At 38.0% G+C, this 16344-nt stretch overlaps 1 long non-coding RNA gene across 1 annotated transcript in view; it reads right to left on the bottom strand.

Moving 5' to 3' along the window:
* Positions 1 to 355: 355 nt before the first annotated feature.
* The window catches only part of LOC143692191 (uncharacterized), a 48399-nt gene continuing 32410 nt past the window's right edge, over positions 356 to 16344 (bottom strand). The window contains exon 4 of the long non-coding RNA XR_013180050.1: positions 356 to 377. This is a non-coding gene — a long non-coding RNA (uncharacterized LOC143692191). The remainder of the gene's footprint in view (positions 378 to 16344) is intronic.

The following is a 16344-nucleotide window of genomic DNA, read 5'->3' as shown; positions in this document are numbered from 1 at the left end:
TTTCAGCTTATTTCAGACCATCTGCCATAATGCCTACCAAGCTTGCAGGTGAACTCCCACTGCCTGGCTAGCACTGTACACAACTGCAAGCCATCACCCAACAAGGTCACTGTGCATGAGGTTCCTTTTCCTTAGACTTTTCAGATTAACTTTTTTTTATACCCGTTCACCAAATGTGCCACAATTTGGAGACAATTCCCATAAGCAGATGTTTCAAAACCGGATATGTGTGGTAATAGGAATATGTGTAGAAGAAAGATGCCAGGTTCTGGTCTGGAGCTGCAGTCAGTGCAGATCTGCTTCTGGGCTAATATTGAATCTCTGTTCCTCACTTTTGGAAAATTAATGCTGTTCCCTTTATGTGTCACGATCACGTCCTGGTAGGGAAGGGTGAGGAGGGAGATAAAACACGTTAGCATAGGTTAACATTCAGAAGGTTTGGCAGGCAAGATCAGAAGTCAGGGGATGCAACTGCCTGCATTGTGTCCTGAAAACAATCCATCTTCCTGCTCAGACAGTCCTGATGTTTAATTGATACATTTCCGCCTTCCCCCTTGCTGTTAATATTTAAGCAGGTGAGCACAGCGGGCAATGGGCTGCTTGCAGTAGCCAGGTGGCCCTTGTCAGCAGCCTGCTGCACTGATCACCTCCCCTGAAATTTGCATTGCTTTTGTTCTCCTCTGAATGCGCACCAACAGCCCCAATTCAAAAATGTAAACAAACAAACGTATATCTAAACTTTCTCTGAAGGAAACCTAACCCCCTTGAAGAAAGTTCTGCAGGGCCACCACTAGATTCTTTTATTCGTCTCTATATTTTTTTTTCTCCCTCTGCCTTTTTGTTTGGTTTTCACTCTTGTTCTTAGCATTGCCTTCTTTCCTTTGTACTTTGATGTTTCTTTGGGGATGTGAGGAAGAAAAGCAATAACAAAACAAAGCAAAACAGCAACAACAAAAATGAAAAAAAAAGAAACCCAAACTCAATGGCATTTACAGTTTGTATTCACATTAACTACACCTGACAACAAACATAGGGGAGTGTGGAAATTGAGGGGAATATAACCAAGAAATACAGAAGCAGGAAGACTCGGGTACAGGGAACCATTATCCTTCCCTAGGGTCTTTGCCCTGAGAGCACAGCCTTCCCATCATCCAGAACAAAAGGTGCTCTGCCTGACTTACTGGCTGGATCATTTTCTCTTCCCCTACCCCACTCTGGCTCTTTTCCAGAGCAGCAAGCAGGTTGCAGGCAACTGATATATTTGCTCTTGTCTAAGGCAGCAGCTGGTTCAGGTTAAGAGCCTCCAGTGTTAATGGTCAGCTGCTTGGTGCAGAGTTAGATTAACAGAAGTAGTCTGTGGTTAGTGTTTGCCCAGTTATCACTGAAGTGTTTGGGTCCAAATTCTCCATTGTACAACATTTAGGCCCATAAGGATCTGTCCTACACCAATCTCCTAGTATGGTAGCTCAACAGCATAGACACTCTGGATGGGCATGAGCTCAAGTCCTCTGCTAGAAATGGTTTCATTTTGTACAGATTTTTTTTTTTTTTTAATATGGAAGGGATTAAGAAGGTACCAATGAGTTTTTTTTGTCTTCATGTCATTAAAACCTCTTCTTTGGGAGCCTGGCTGAAATGAAAATACTGGCCTGAAGCTTTCTCAGATCTTTGGACTTTCTCAGTTCATTTATGAACACCTCTGAAAAATTCTGGGCACAAATATAACATTTCCATGCATGAAACAATGTACTGTCTTGAAGCTAGTACAGTCATCCACAACTGAGAAGGTTTGAATTTAAATCACTATAAACACAGAGGGAAGCCAGACTGTGATCTGGCTACTGAGATTACAGCAAACTTACGACTACCAACTAAGCTAAACTTGAAAGAGCATTTGTAGCCATGAATGAAAGAAGGTGGCAATCATTCAAGCAACCCAGAATTAGGAATCTGTTTTCCTGAGAAAGGCAGCTTTAAGTCAACTGACTAGTTTGCATGTGTTTGGTCTGAGAACATGAACTCAAGTATTCATCTTTTTTTAATGTATTCATTTACATCTATTAACCCCTTATCCTCAATGCCTGCTGCAGCTTGATGTAAAAGCTGGTCCTGTTGTGTTCATCACTCTTGCCATTGTATCCATTGAAGTTTTACAGTCCTGTTGAGAGTTAAAATCATTTCAAAGTGCCCCAGTGCCTGAGATCTCCTCATACTGAGAACAAGTATCATCCAAAGACCTGTGAATACCCTGAGTTACAGCTATCTCTGTTTCTTTTTCTGCTGTGATTTACCACATATCCTGTTGAGTCCTTGTCCTGGCTTATCAAATGATGTGAAAGTCATTGTCCTTCTGAATTTACTGGTTGGTTTTGATTTAGTTTGGTTTGGGATTTTGCTTTTGTTTTTGTTTCTTTGTTTTGTTCTGTTGTTTTGGGTTTCTATTTTGGTTTGGTTTTCGTTTTGTGTTTTGTTTTGTTTGGTTGGTTTTTTGGATGTTTCTTTTTTTATTATTATTACATATAGCTTATTGTTTAGCAAAGCAGGCCTCCAATATTCCTGTCCTGGTTTGACACAAGACATAGCTTGTTGTCCTGGCTAAATCTTTGGACTCACAAAGATGTAAAGACAGTTATAGTCACCCATCTCTCTGTGTGAAATGCCAGATCATGACAAAGATGTTCCCATTGCTGTATGAAAGTAGACAAACCTGGATCAACCAAAATAGTGGAGGTTCTGGATAGAAACAATTTCACTTGGAGAAATCCCGATTCTTAATCTTTTACCCCATTTCTTTTCTTTGTGGCACAAAGCTTATACTGTTAAGGAGTTAATACTAGCAGAAGTTCTCCAGCCTCTGTGATTTTCTTGATGAGGCCACAAGTGGCTGAGAAATAGTGGAAAGGTGAAGGAATTAGCAACTTCTGAGTGGGAGAAAGGACTGGAGTGGGATAGAGTGTCTTTCTTAATGCTAACTTTGAGGAACAACACAGAAAAGATGTTTGATTAAACCCCACACACTCTCCTATACTTCTGAATATCCCCAATAATTATCTTTTTAATGAGAAATTAAAAACTTCTCATTTCTATCAGAAGCAGACATCATTTAACTAATATCCACAGAAGTGAACATTCACAGCTTTCTTACATATTAGTTAGGGGTGACAGTGGTTTCTCAAGCCCTTGAGTAAAACAGCCACTGTAATTTTATTGTGTGTGTTTATATCGGGGACCTCAACATCTGAATGATAAAACATCATTTTTACCACAAATCCATTTTATAAATCAGGCACTGGGCAATCAAAGGTTCCTTTGTATGCATTTTATTGCACTTTTTGCATCCTCATTGTTCTTTGTATGGTGGCAATTTTGACTGCACTACATGCTTTGTCTACATTGAAGCATCTTCCCCATTCTTATGTTGGAATGCAGAGGCCATTTTAATAGCCCCATTTCCTCCACAAATAAAGAAAAAATAGTAAAGAGCAGGTGATTTATTTATATGGACAAAATGGTTTGATATTCCTTGTTGACAGACTGATCCAGCCAATATTCCATTCTGTTGATAAAACTGTGAATGAATGCCATTCACTGACCGCATGAAGTCAAGGGATTGGGGAAAATTTCTCCATAGAAATTTATTTCCCAAGCTGTCAGATGTTTCTGGAGATTTGAACAGCCTTGTGCTCATATTTGTGTTCACATCTACTTTATCTTAATTTGTTCAACCATTTTGTCCTTACTGGCACACATGCCTGTAAATGCAGCAAAATTTGAACAGTTGTTTTCAGCAGTTAGCTACCAACATCTAATACTTGAGACTTTTACCTTGGTGGGTCTCCAGAATATTTTGAACTTTTCCTATCAATAAATAAGTAAATCCCTAGAGAACACAGTAGTGATTTTTTTGAGATTGTGCAAGATTTCCCTTCTCAGACAGCAGAATACACAATTTGAAGGTTTGGGACCAGTTACTTCTACAACAGATTCTCCCCACGCATGTCACAATTTTCCATGTGCCATGTGATTCTTATAGTTAGTTTGCACTCCTCAGACTGAAAGGTAAAAGACCTCTTCACACAGAACAAGATTAACAGATGCATTTTAAAAAGGTGGGAAATTCAAACAAGTCTTAGTATCTGAAATAATCCATTACATCTATTTGTTTCTTTTATCTGTCTTTCTCTTGTGCTCTGCTCATGATCCTTCAGTACAACATTTAGTCTCACAAACACACACACTTGGGGACCTGTCATCTTTAAATAAGGAGTCCACAGGGAAAGGAAAGTACTTTTAATTTAGATCTGTCTTAACCAGAATTAAACTGAGCCTTAGATCCCATGGTGATGGTGTAAGTTTGACATTTGCTTCTTGCTTTGTTCCAAGCTAGCGAGCACAAATATGCTTCCTCTATAAAGTAACAGAAAAGCTAAGATTGAATGTAATTAAAATAAAATACAACAATATTAAAATAATATTAAAGGAAGGAAATGTAGTGCATAAACTAGTCATTAACCCCAGCATCCTCAATAGATTTAAATTTGAGTAACTGTTGGTTGATTTGCCTACTTATAATTCCGACTCTAGTTTTAGCTGGATATTATATTCTTTTTCATTCATTAAAGCTTTGCAGCTGCTTCCCACTCCAGTGAGGGGTGCACTGTCATGCTGGAGGGAATGATTCCTAGACAAAAAGAAGTTTTCAGTCCTTTGGGAATTTCTATAATGATTCCAAAAGGGCCTAGTATTTTACCCATAGGCTCATATCAATGCTATGGATTAACCTGGTATATTGCATCTAAATTCTCCTGAATCCTAATCAAGTCAGTTAAGCAAAATGTTAGTGTAAATAAGTGCACAGACTACCAGAATACCCTGAAGCTGGATTTTTTTTTCATCTATGATCTGAATTTGGATCCCGACGCTGCATTACTGCCCTTTCTTGCTGTGAGTGCATATACATACATGTATAAATGTGTACGCACATATAGCCTAGTGAGACATACTAAAATGCTTTAGGATGAAAGATCCTGGGTAATGTGTAGTCATAAGATGTTATTTATGCAGTTTCCTTGGAGGAAGATTAATTGAGTTGAGGTATGTACACTAATGCATGAGTCAGCTGTGGTATCATCACTGCAGATACATGGCTGATTCAGATGATTTAAAACACACAGCCATACTACAAAGCAGCTCAGGACAGGAAGTTAAGAATGATTTCAAAGCCAGCAGATACTGCAGGAGAAATCTGAGCTGGTAGAATATAATTACACCAGTCAGCATGTTGTCTAGGCAAGTGAATGAATATTCTCCTTTCTGCATGAGAGCCAGAGGCTTCTTTCAAATATCCATAACTCCAAGTTTGGACATGATTATGAGGATACTTTGGATTTAATATTGATTTAGAGAGCATAAGATACTGGATGGAGTCCTGCAAAGTAAATCTCTGGACTGACAATCCAAGTAAAGGCTCTAGTCACCAGAATGAGTTTTAAAGTCTAGTCCTGAAGCTGCCCTGTTTGTCCGTAGGTTGGGCAACTTCAGTTATGGCACTTGACACAATTCCAACACTTCCAGAAATGTATCTGTAGCCCAGCAGCTTCCAGAAGCTCAAGGACATGGCCCTGTAAGAGCTCTGTGAAGTCACTTAATCACTTTTCATAAGAACCTTACAATTTAAAGGACAAGGCAGACAAAGAAATTGAAACCACACTTTTGAGAATGAAGATGGTTCAAAGGGACCATGCAGAACTCTTAGCAAATTTGGAAGCATGATTCTGGATTCACCAGCCACTGATAGAGCAGAGAGAAAACCTGTGGCTCTGGAGCCCCCAGCAGTTTCCTCATAACAGCATCCTTCCCTGGCTTTATTTAGAAAAGCGTTTAAAGAATTGAAGCAGAAAAACCTCCCATGAATCTGTAGCTTGAACTGATAGAAGAATCCAGCATGGGAGAGGGTGGGGATAGGGCTACAGAGAGAGTCCCAAATTCATAATGGAGATCCAAGTTCAGCCTGAGGACCCAGCCCCCTCAGCTACTCCACTTCAAAGTTGTTGCATCCCTGTCATTTATTCCTTTAATTAATGAGAAGGCACTCATAGTCTTCACTCCTCCCACCACACACCTTGCTGCCAGCCCCTCCTTGCTCCATTTCATGCCCAATCAATATTATTTGACAACATACAGGTCAGCAATGATGGCAGTTATATCAGCAGCATGGAAATTACAAAAGAAACTATTGTTTGTCTTGAAATTAAGGCCTACTGAAATCAATAGAACATTTGAAAATTGATATCGACCACTCTGTGTTTGTGTCTCTGTATATATGTGTGTGTATTTGCATGTTTATGTACAAGAAAAATTTTGGGGGTCAACTCCACTTTCAGCTACATAATTTCTGTTTCTTTTTGACAAAGCCAATGAAATCACCCTAAAAATTATACACATCTGAATGTTTCTGAAGCAATTGAAAGAGGAACAATATTGACAACTCATAATTGGATTTCCCCACTTATAATGGTAACAGCCACTGTTTTGTATTTATTTTCCAGGTCTTGTGTGTTGGTTTATTGTTTTTGAGGTTTGCTCTGGGTTTTGTTTTATTTATTTAAAGGTTTCTATTGAAGTCATATCAAGGAGAGGGGAGGAATAATGTCTGCAAATGCCATTTGGATCAAACAAGCCAAGAATAGTAATAGTTATTGTTTGGCATGTTTGAGAGCTATTGTGTGACAAATAGATTTGGAGTCATCATTTGTTTAAAAAGGCAGTAAATGAAACTTTATGAGATGGGGACAGAGTAACAACACAAAATTACCCATCCAGAACTCCTGATGGTGATCAGTAAAATGAAATAGATTAACTGTTTGTTTTTCCCCCCTCCAAGACACGAAGAAAATAAGATGCAATCAAAAATATTTGTTATCCTTGACCTACAGTGAACCAAAAAATTGCATAGTAGTGGCTGATGACAGCAGAGTTTGATGGGTAATGACTAGATAACCAGAAGCAGATGAGAACATAACAAAAGGCCAACCAAGTATTGTCACAGTCAGAACAACAAGGTTTTTTGATGAGAAAAATGATACCAGTATGAAGTATGACAGTTGTCTCCTGGTATATGCTAAGCTCATGCTTCATGACTTCTTGTCAGTACTTGAATGGACAAGGGAAGATTTTTCTCTTCACCTTTTCCTCCACCTGTTTTTAATGAATTTTGTTTGTTCACCTTCTCTGAACTTCATCTACAAATCACATGTGAGAGCATTTGTATAAAGCCTGAGAATGGTGCTGAAGTACCTCTGGACTGGTTTACTCTTATGAAATAGGTGTCACAATCAGTGCTAGACCTGGAGACAGGAGCCTTTCCCTAGGATGGTTACCCAGCACCAAATAGTCCTACTTGTGTTGTTCTTTTTTTTCTCTTATGCTAATTGTCTTCATTGGATTTTTGACTAATTAGAGGAAAGGAACAGAATGAGAGGTGAGTTGTAGAAGTCCTTGAGGTAGTGGTTCATACACAAGCACTTGTGGATCAGATAATTTGAGTTTATAAAGTTCAGAGAGACAATAGGGAGGACCTCTGTACTGTCAGGGCTGTGTCACATATTGCACTGTGTTGTGCAAAGGATGTTGAGAAAGACACTTTACAGGGGAGATTGTGGAAAATCAAGGTGCTTTCCCTCATCTTTCCTTAGACTGTGGTTTGTTTTTTGGTGGTTTTTTTTTTTTTTTATTTCTCTGCTTCACTTGTATCAATTCTCACCACATGAAATTTCTAGAAGTCATTTTTTTTTTCCTGGAAATTCCACAAATCCCATTTTCTAACTTCAATTTCAAGTCACCCCAACCCCTCCAACCCCCCACAAAAAGTCAAATTAAAAAACCATACCAAACCAAATCAAACAAAAAAAAACCAAACAAACAAACCAAAAACAAAAACAAAGAAACAAACAAAAACCTACAAGCCACACAACAAAGCAAAAAATAAAAAAGTGCAACCAAGCAACCAAAGAAAATCTGCATTCCATCATTATTGCTCAATTGATCTGTTAAACCTGACTTATGAGAAAGGTGTCTACTTATGTCTTAATTACCAAGACAATTCTTCACACAGATGTTGTAAATGTTATTTATTGATTACGTAGCATGTGTCACCATGGCTAGAAGCACTTTCCCCTGAATTGTAAACTACTTGGCCAAATTTTGATGTCTCTTACACCTTGATGTTACAGATCCCCAGATGGAAGACACTATAAAGAGAGTGCTAAATTTGAAGAATATTCCTTTGAACATTGACAGACAGCAAGAAGACTCTTTCCAGGCCGTGGGCCAAACTGTGCTATGAAACTCACTGCTCCAAGTCTAGTATAACTCCCCTGAGTCATCACCACTCTCAATATTTCGAGTCTTAAGTTTTTCCCTGCAGGTCTATCTGCTTCTTAGCCTAATGAATAATTTTCTAGCTTTTCTTTGCCTCTCCTGATAATCCCAAATCCTCTTTCTTTCCCTTCAGGTTAAAATCAAACAACACAAAGTATTCCTTAATCTGAACAAATACTCATTTCCCTCAAACTTAGATCTTCACCCCATTACATAATTATAATAATTTCAGTTCACCAAAGTTGCTTTAACTGTCGTAATTTATACCAATAAGAAATCTTACACATAAATAAATTTTAAAATATTGAAAACATATTGTGCTGAAACTTCTGTTAAATAGTCTTTCAGTAATCTGCTTCAAATGTATTGTATTTTGACATTCTTCATTCTACAAGTAACAATTTGAATCTTTTTCTACTCCTATGTGGTTTTTTTCTACAAAACAACCTCTTCCCTCTTGAAGCTACATATTGATTCTAAAATTTCTCCTGAAAGCCATGTGGACAATCCTGAAGTCTGCTTTTTAGTTAAATTGTGACTGAAATAAGACGATGTATCAATCTTGGATATCTGGAATATGAAATAGGAGACAGAGTCTAACAAAATCTTAAGTGGCTGCTCAAATTAAAAGCCATTTCTTTTTTTTTTTTTTTTTCAGGACATTATGAAATCAAGGAAACTTAATTGGTATCCTGGACTACTAGGCCACAAGTTTTATCCTTTCGAAGCTCTAATGCAGCAGATTTAGGAACCCGGCTCTCCTGGTGTGGTTTAGGAACAGATTTATTTGTCTAGTATTTACAGCAAATGTCAACCTCTACCCTGAAATGGTTGTCTAGGTCCTCCTGGTTGTCAGTGAGAAACAATAAGCCCTTCTGTTTTGGTGGCCTCTGTTTGGAGCATACAGAGGTGGCAGGGATCTCTCCAGATGGGAGATCAGCTGAGAATTGATATCCACATTATCACCCAGATGGGCCAGATGGGTTAAACAAATCCCACATCTAGGGCTCTCAGTGACATACGGCAAGGAAATTCCATCTTTTGAATTTGCAATTGTAACTTCTGACAGGGACATTTCCCTGCTGTATCCTGAAGAAATATACTTTCCCTAATAGGAAATGCAACCTACTTACATTCATTTCTTATATATTACTTATGGATTTTAATATCAGTAAAAATTAGTGTTATATTAATGTTCATTATGATACATTTCATTTAATATTGTATCCCAAACACTGAGTTGGAAAAGCCTAATCACTATAAAAAATATACATAAATGGCATCTGGAAAAATCAAAAAGGAAGACTGAGCCAGGTGATGGAGGCAGAATAGCTTTGTTTTTTTTTTTTGGTAGCTTGTTCTTTTTTATTACTATGATTTTATTTTACTTTAGCTCCCAGAATTCAAGCTATAGAAAAATAATGATACATAATCCAGCTTCCAAATAATAACAATAATGATAAAAATAAAAACTATGTGGGAGAAGTGGAGAACAAAACTGTTCAGCAGAAATGAACGAGCAGCAGATTGGAAGTATGAACAAACCTGCCCAACGTCATAGCATGCCAAATTCTTGAAGATGACAGATGGTAGAATTTTCTTTTACTGCACTCTACAGAAATACACAATAAAGCAAAGTGCACCTCCTTCTCCTCCATCCTCTAGCAGGTCATTACTAGATTTCTTGAGACATTATACCTGTCCTCCTTTGTTTTTCCATTACTTATTTTATTTTGTATCATTTACCTTATTTTTTGCATTTCTTTTTTTTTTCCTCATCATTTAATGCCAGAATATTGATGTTTTGCTTCTGTTTTGTTTGATTAGAGCCTTTTATTCGATACTAAAAAAAAAATCAACCAAAGAAAAAAACAAATCCTAGCTTTATAATGAGAATTTTCCTCAAAATTGTGTGTTAAAATCTAAGAGGAAGTGTTTTAATTTTTGATGTGGTCCATACTTGTATTTTCATATTCCAGAGGCTACAGATCCTCTTTGGCAATAACTACCCTTGTGACATCCCTACATTGCCAATCTTATTTTATCTTTCCTCTCAGATGGTATTACTCATATGCATTTAATGAAACTCAGATGTGGTGATGCTCTTTCTCTGGCCATCACAGAACTCACCTGAGGGGACAGATAGGGAATGGTTACCTTAATGAGCAAAACACTTCCTGGGAACACTCACGGATACTGGAAGATGATTACTAATACTACTAAGCAGAAAAGTGCTAGATGTGGGTTTGGATTATGACAATTATCAACCTCCTAAGATATTCCTTGGCAAGCAACCAGTGTGGGTTAGGGACTGTTCTTAGTAGGCAGTGAAAGTCATGTTCTAAAAGCTAAGAAATTTTGCAGCTGTGGATGAAAGTTATTTCATGACATTCAGTCACCAAAGAATGGATTAATAAATGCTTAATTTGCACCTAATTATATTATCTAAGGACAGTTCTGGAGTACCTGCACACAGAAAACCATGGGATATATCCACAAACACCCTAAGGTGAGGGCAGAGTAAGAGGGAAGAGTTGTGTGCATGTTTAGAACCAGTTTGTACTCTCAAATGACATGTACTGAGTGGAAAACACACTTTCATTTTGTTCTTCATGCTCCTTCTCAATTTTGTCTATTTTCTGCCTTCAAACAGTAGAATTTTCAGGTCAGGGGCTATTTTTCACTATGTTTATGACAAATTCTTAGCACAAAACATCATACATCTGTCATAGCTAAAGGAGTTATGACAATTGTTATTAACCTACAGATCTCAATCTTCAACTCTCATTGCCGAAACAATGCAATTATTAATACAAATAAAATGATCCTTCTGAAGATTTTTATGGAAAAGCCTACATTAATGTTCATCTTCTCCTTCTTTGTCTTGTTTAATAAGAAAACACTATCTTTCTCAAAAATATTTGCTATATTTTATTAAAAAACTAATTTGAAGAGCTTTATAACTCCTTCTAATAACAAAATAGCTCTTCAGGATGGATTGTCATTATCTCCTTCTTTCTGTGAAATAGCAAGAGCCTGACAAAAATTCAGAGAAAAAGGGGATAGAGAGCACCTTCTCTGAAGGATTTCCAAGAAAATAATCCTGCTAAACTAGTTTTGGGAGAATGAATGAAGCATAGTGGTACAGCAAACGCATTAAAAGTTACCACACAAAGAGAGATATTTTTTATTTGTTTGTTTCTCTCCTTCTTGTGTCATCCATGGCCTGTCCGGAGGCAAAGAGACTGACACTTGTAATATCCTCCCTCTCAAGCCGTCTGTCAGCTGGGAAATAATGAAGGGAATTGAGCTTGTTTCAGCAGAGATCAAGATTTCTAATGGGAAACTGGTGATGGAGATTGTCTGAGTGCTTGTGCCCTGAGCATGGATGAGTTAGTCAATGTCAAAACATAAACCATCACTCAGGGAATGTGGATAAGCTTGTTTGGCTTCACAGCTGCTTGCTGTGTTGGGAAAACTCCATTATGTGCTATGCTTTTCTAATTATTATTTATTTTCAAAGGCAGCATTTTTTTCTGTAAATGTACAGTCAAAAAAAAACCCAAACAAACAAACAAACAAAAAAAAAACCAAAAAACCCCAAGAACAAACAAACAACCAAAACATCCTGCTAGGTATAGAAGTCTTTGTTTCCATTTGAGTATGTGGGAGAGGTGGGTTATAGAGGAGTCCTATACAGAATTTTTTTTTCTTTTCTGCATATTATTTGTACAGTGTGTACAAATAATACGCAGAAAACTTCAGTAACTTCTGTTAACACAAGTTGTGATCAGCTGGAGGTTTGCTATTAGCTGTAAAACACCCAAGATAAATTAGGCTAATACTAAAAAGTTAGAAATTCCACACAAAATAACCATGATGACACATTATTTCTCTCGCCCTTAGCTGCTTTTTCTGCTGAGACCAAAGGCTGTTCAGAACTGGAATTGCTTCTTTCTACAGGTCTGCACAGTGTCAGCTGGTAAGACTTTAATCTGGCTGGTATTCTCCAAATTCTGGTGTAATGTATGTAAGTACATGGTTTGCAATACATCACTGGTCATTACTGAGAACATGAGATAGACAATCTTCTCTTGCAAATGGCTTAGAGTAGTTGATCCTGCCTTGGGGAAAGAACTGCATGGATTACACACCCTCTTAAGACCCTCTGCAATGCTGTTTTTCTGTGATTGCATCTAATACATACTTCAGTGCCGTTAAGGCATTTGGAATCTAAAACAGGACTCCTCCTTTTACATAAAGGGAAGTTGGAGTAAGTCTATCTGAAAAACAAAGTGAACTAAAACAAAACAATTTTTTTTTTGTTTCTGAATTAGTTTAATAATTTTTTCATATTTTTTTTTAAAGTTCCTGAGTCAGATGTTTAGAAGCAGCCTTTCGGATTGCTGGGTTGGATATGTTTCCAGCTGTACATCTATTGTTCTTTATTCTATTGAGTGTGTTTCAGATATAAAAATCACTTGCTGTGAGCTTGGGTAGAAAGGCATCTGTCAGAAAGGGGAAGCATGCCCATCTTTTGAAGGGAGAAGCATTACCTAAATGCTTCTGTAGCTATAGTTGCAAAGATGATTTTGCCTGTGTTTTGCCACTGGTTTCCTCATGTGCTTTGCTCAGGGATACTGCAGGCAGCATTTCTCCATCTTTAGACCAAGCTGAAGACAGAATATTTGATCTACAGCTACCTTTTGCTTTCCAGTTCTGTGTGAAGAGCAACCTTTTGCTTTCCAGTTTTGTGTGAAGAGCAACGCATTTTCTTCCAAATTATCTAATCAGAATTATGCAGTGATGAACAAATATCTGCCTTACACATAGAAGGGAGGATTAGTAGACTAAATATAAAAGTTAAAGTTTGTCTAGATCTGCTTAAGCTCTTGTCTCACCACAGTGCAGAGCCTGGTCCATCCTCAGACATCTCCCTGCAGATACTGACAGACACTGGTGAGGTTCCCTCTCTTCTCCATGATGAACAGGCACAGCTCCCTCATCCTTTCCTCATAAGAGAGATGCTCTAGGCCCTTTATCATCCTTGTAGCCTTCCACTGGATCTGCCTCAGGAGCTGCACATCTCTACTCTCTTGAGGAGCCCAGAACTGGACACTGCACTCCAAAGCCTCCCTACAGTCCATACATAACAACAAAAGTCCTTGTTGCAAGTTCAAGATGTGAAATATTCTTTTCGACTGGGACAGTGCTGTGCTGATCAGAGTGTGTGATGACCTTGTGCCATGCTGGGTCATTACTCTGAGCTGTTTGGTGTCTGAACTTGGTCTCTCCGACTGGCTTGGGAGCTCTGGTTCTGCATCTGCAGATAAAGCATCTCTCTTATCTGCACTTCAGCTCAGAAAACTTGCATAACACCGCACACTATGAGCTATGGTTAAACATTCAGAACACCTTCCTCTTCGTGACCAGGCGTTTCTCTGTCCTCCAGAACCGATAAAGGTCATATACAGAAATTTAAAGTGTACCTCATGAAATTATCATATGTTAATCGACCTCTTCAGATAGCGACCTGTACACTGGATTATTACAAAATCTTGGATATTTTTTTCATCAGAACCCCCCGGTGGGACCTTTTGAGTAAGAGGTCCAGCAACGTGTGAGACCTTTATATTTATTTATTTTCCATGTCCATTTAGCAGATGCTCTTGCTAAGTACAATTCCTCATTCTCAGAGGCTTCTCATGGCACATAGGTCTAAAAGTTCAACCACAGCCTCTACAGGAAAAGGCTTACATCCTCTTCTGTGCTCTTTGAATTGCTGGAAACTCTCTCATTCTTCATCTAATAATAAATAATTGCAATAATTAGTGTTATTAATAATGCAGGATCTCAGAGGGCATAAGCACTGAGTAAAACTGAGCATCCAAAAGATTTCTGTGAGCACAGAAATGTCCCCCCAAGGAAATAAAGTAATCAGAGGGAAATATTTTGAAAACAATGTAACTTTGGGAGAAATGTGTTGTTTCTAATATGCTTTTGGTTCTCTATGGAACAACAAAAAAAAATCCCCATTAATTATTATAATTGTTGATTATTTGTTAGGCACTAAAAATACAGTCAGGGTAATGAATGATTTTTAATTTTCAAGGCTTTAGGATACCTAAGTGAAAAGACTTTGGTGGATTTCAGTCAGTCTCATACTGGAGAGGTCACAGAGCACAAACACAGAATAGTGAACACTTCTTTTCACAGTGCTATCTATAAACTGTAGGCCAAATAAAACTGAGCAATTAATTTTCTCTTTTTTGTTGCCTGCCAGGAATACTTCAGCATGAAACTCATTCTGTCCAGAATATCAGTGTCCAGACTATTTTGAGCATCTGAATATAATTGGTAAGCTTTGGGTATCTATTCCATGAATAGACCTATTTCATCCAATAAATGCAGGTACAAAATTTTACTTTCAAGGTCAAACCAAGAACTTTTGGAAAATATCCCAGAAGAAAACTGCCTTTATAGGCTGAAGTTTAGCAGGAATTTCATGTTCATATGGCTTTACTCATCTTTCCAATGGTCAGAGCCCTTCACTACCGTTTGTAAGACAGAATAAACCTACCCCAGAGGAAAAAGCTAATTTCAGGCCTGAGTAGATTTAACAGAGAGACTACAAGATCTCAGAGGATTACTACTGGTTACCTCTAGTCTTATGAAGACATGGAGAGACAGGGAAAGACAGAGACCCTGAGAATGTCTAGGAACATCAAGCAGCATTGCCAGGAAGGACAAGGGAGGCAGCAACCTGCTGGATTTTGGTGAGGAGCACAAGCATCTTACTCATCCTGTCCAACAAGCCACCACCAAAGCTTACAAAACAAGGCTGGACTTGGGAAAACTCCACAGGAAATGAATGTCTTATCTTTTTGGTTATATAATTCAAGTTCCATATGCAATTCTGGAATTGCCTCCTAAACTCTTCTGAGCAACCCAAGAAAAGGATTTTCATATGCAAATGTGAACTTTCTGCCCAGTGATGAGCAGTACCCTTTAGTACCCCAGCCTCTTTGTTCTTGATCTCATGCTACATCCACGAATCCTAACCTCATGCTGCTTCTTCCTTCCTCTGGCCCCATAGGAAGAGGTTTTTTTACAGTAGAAACTCCTGTTCTCAGTTGGAAAAGAGGCAACACTGGGCCTGATTGTCAGCCTTTCTGGGCTGGTGAGGTTTTTTATGAAATTAGACATATTTGTCTTGATGTTTAGTAGAGAGCATGAAATTCAAATCTCTGTGTTTGGCATTCCACAGGCCAGCGCTTTAATATTCAATGACATAACTTCATTGCAGTTTTGACAACACTATATAGGAGTTGTGCTTACCATTGAAAATTAAAGCCACTGAAAGAGTTGACAACAGCAGAATTGTGAATGCTTCCAGGCTCCTGAAGTGATTGTTATTCCAGTTTGTCTAGAAGTGCTTATTGTGTTTGTAATACCGTCAGTTCCACTTAAGGGCTACTTGAAGTCAATGCAATACGGGTAAGTATTACAGAAATCTTTCTTTCCTCCTGAACATTTATACCTATGTGGCCCATTTGCATTTTCATTTGCCCATATGTTTATTGATTAGATTTATGCTTGAAATCTTATCCAGGGTTAGTGTTTATATCTGTCTATCCTATCTACCAAGATTCTTATCTGTTCCTTGTCTCCATCATATTTTAGCACCTCAGAATCACTCACAGGCTTTTATCCTCGGCTCTGAGAGAAGGAAGTGCTGTCTGTGTTTCAGAAATTGGAGATTTGTATGCAAGCCCACGAATTATGAAAACTCTATCCTAATTTCCTGTACATGTTAGTTACACAGATTGATCTTGCTATGGTTTCCGCAGTGAAAAGGGATTGTGTACTGAGCATCCAAACTCAGTTCTAAAAACAATAGCAGTTGAAAACATTATAAAAATCAACCTCCAAAATGTAATAAATTCAAAGCAATGAAGCTATAGA

This window comes from Agelaius phoeniceus, chromosome Z, assembly GCF_051311805.1.
Source record: "Agelaius phoeniceus isolate bAgePho1 chromosome Z, bAgePho1.hap1, whole genome shotgun sequence".
In the NCBI taxonomy this organism is placed as follows: Eukaryota; Metazoa; Chordata; class Aves; order Passeriformes; family Icteridae; genus Agelaius; species Agelaius phoeniceus.
The sequence above is the reverse complement of the archived record's forward strand: the minus strand, read 5'-3'. Positions and strand labels throughout refer to the sequence as shown.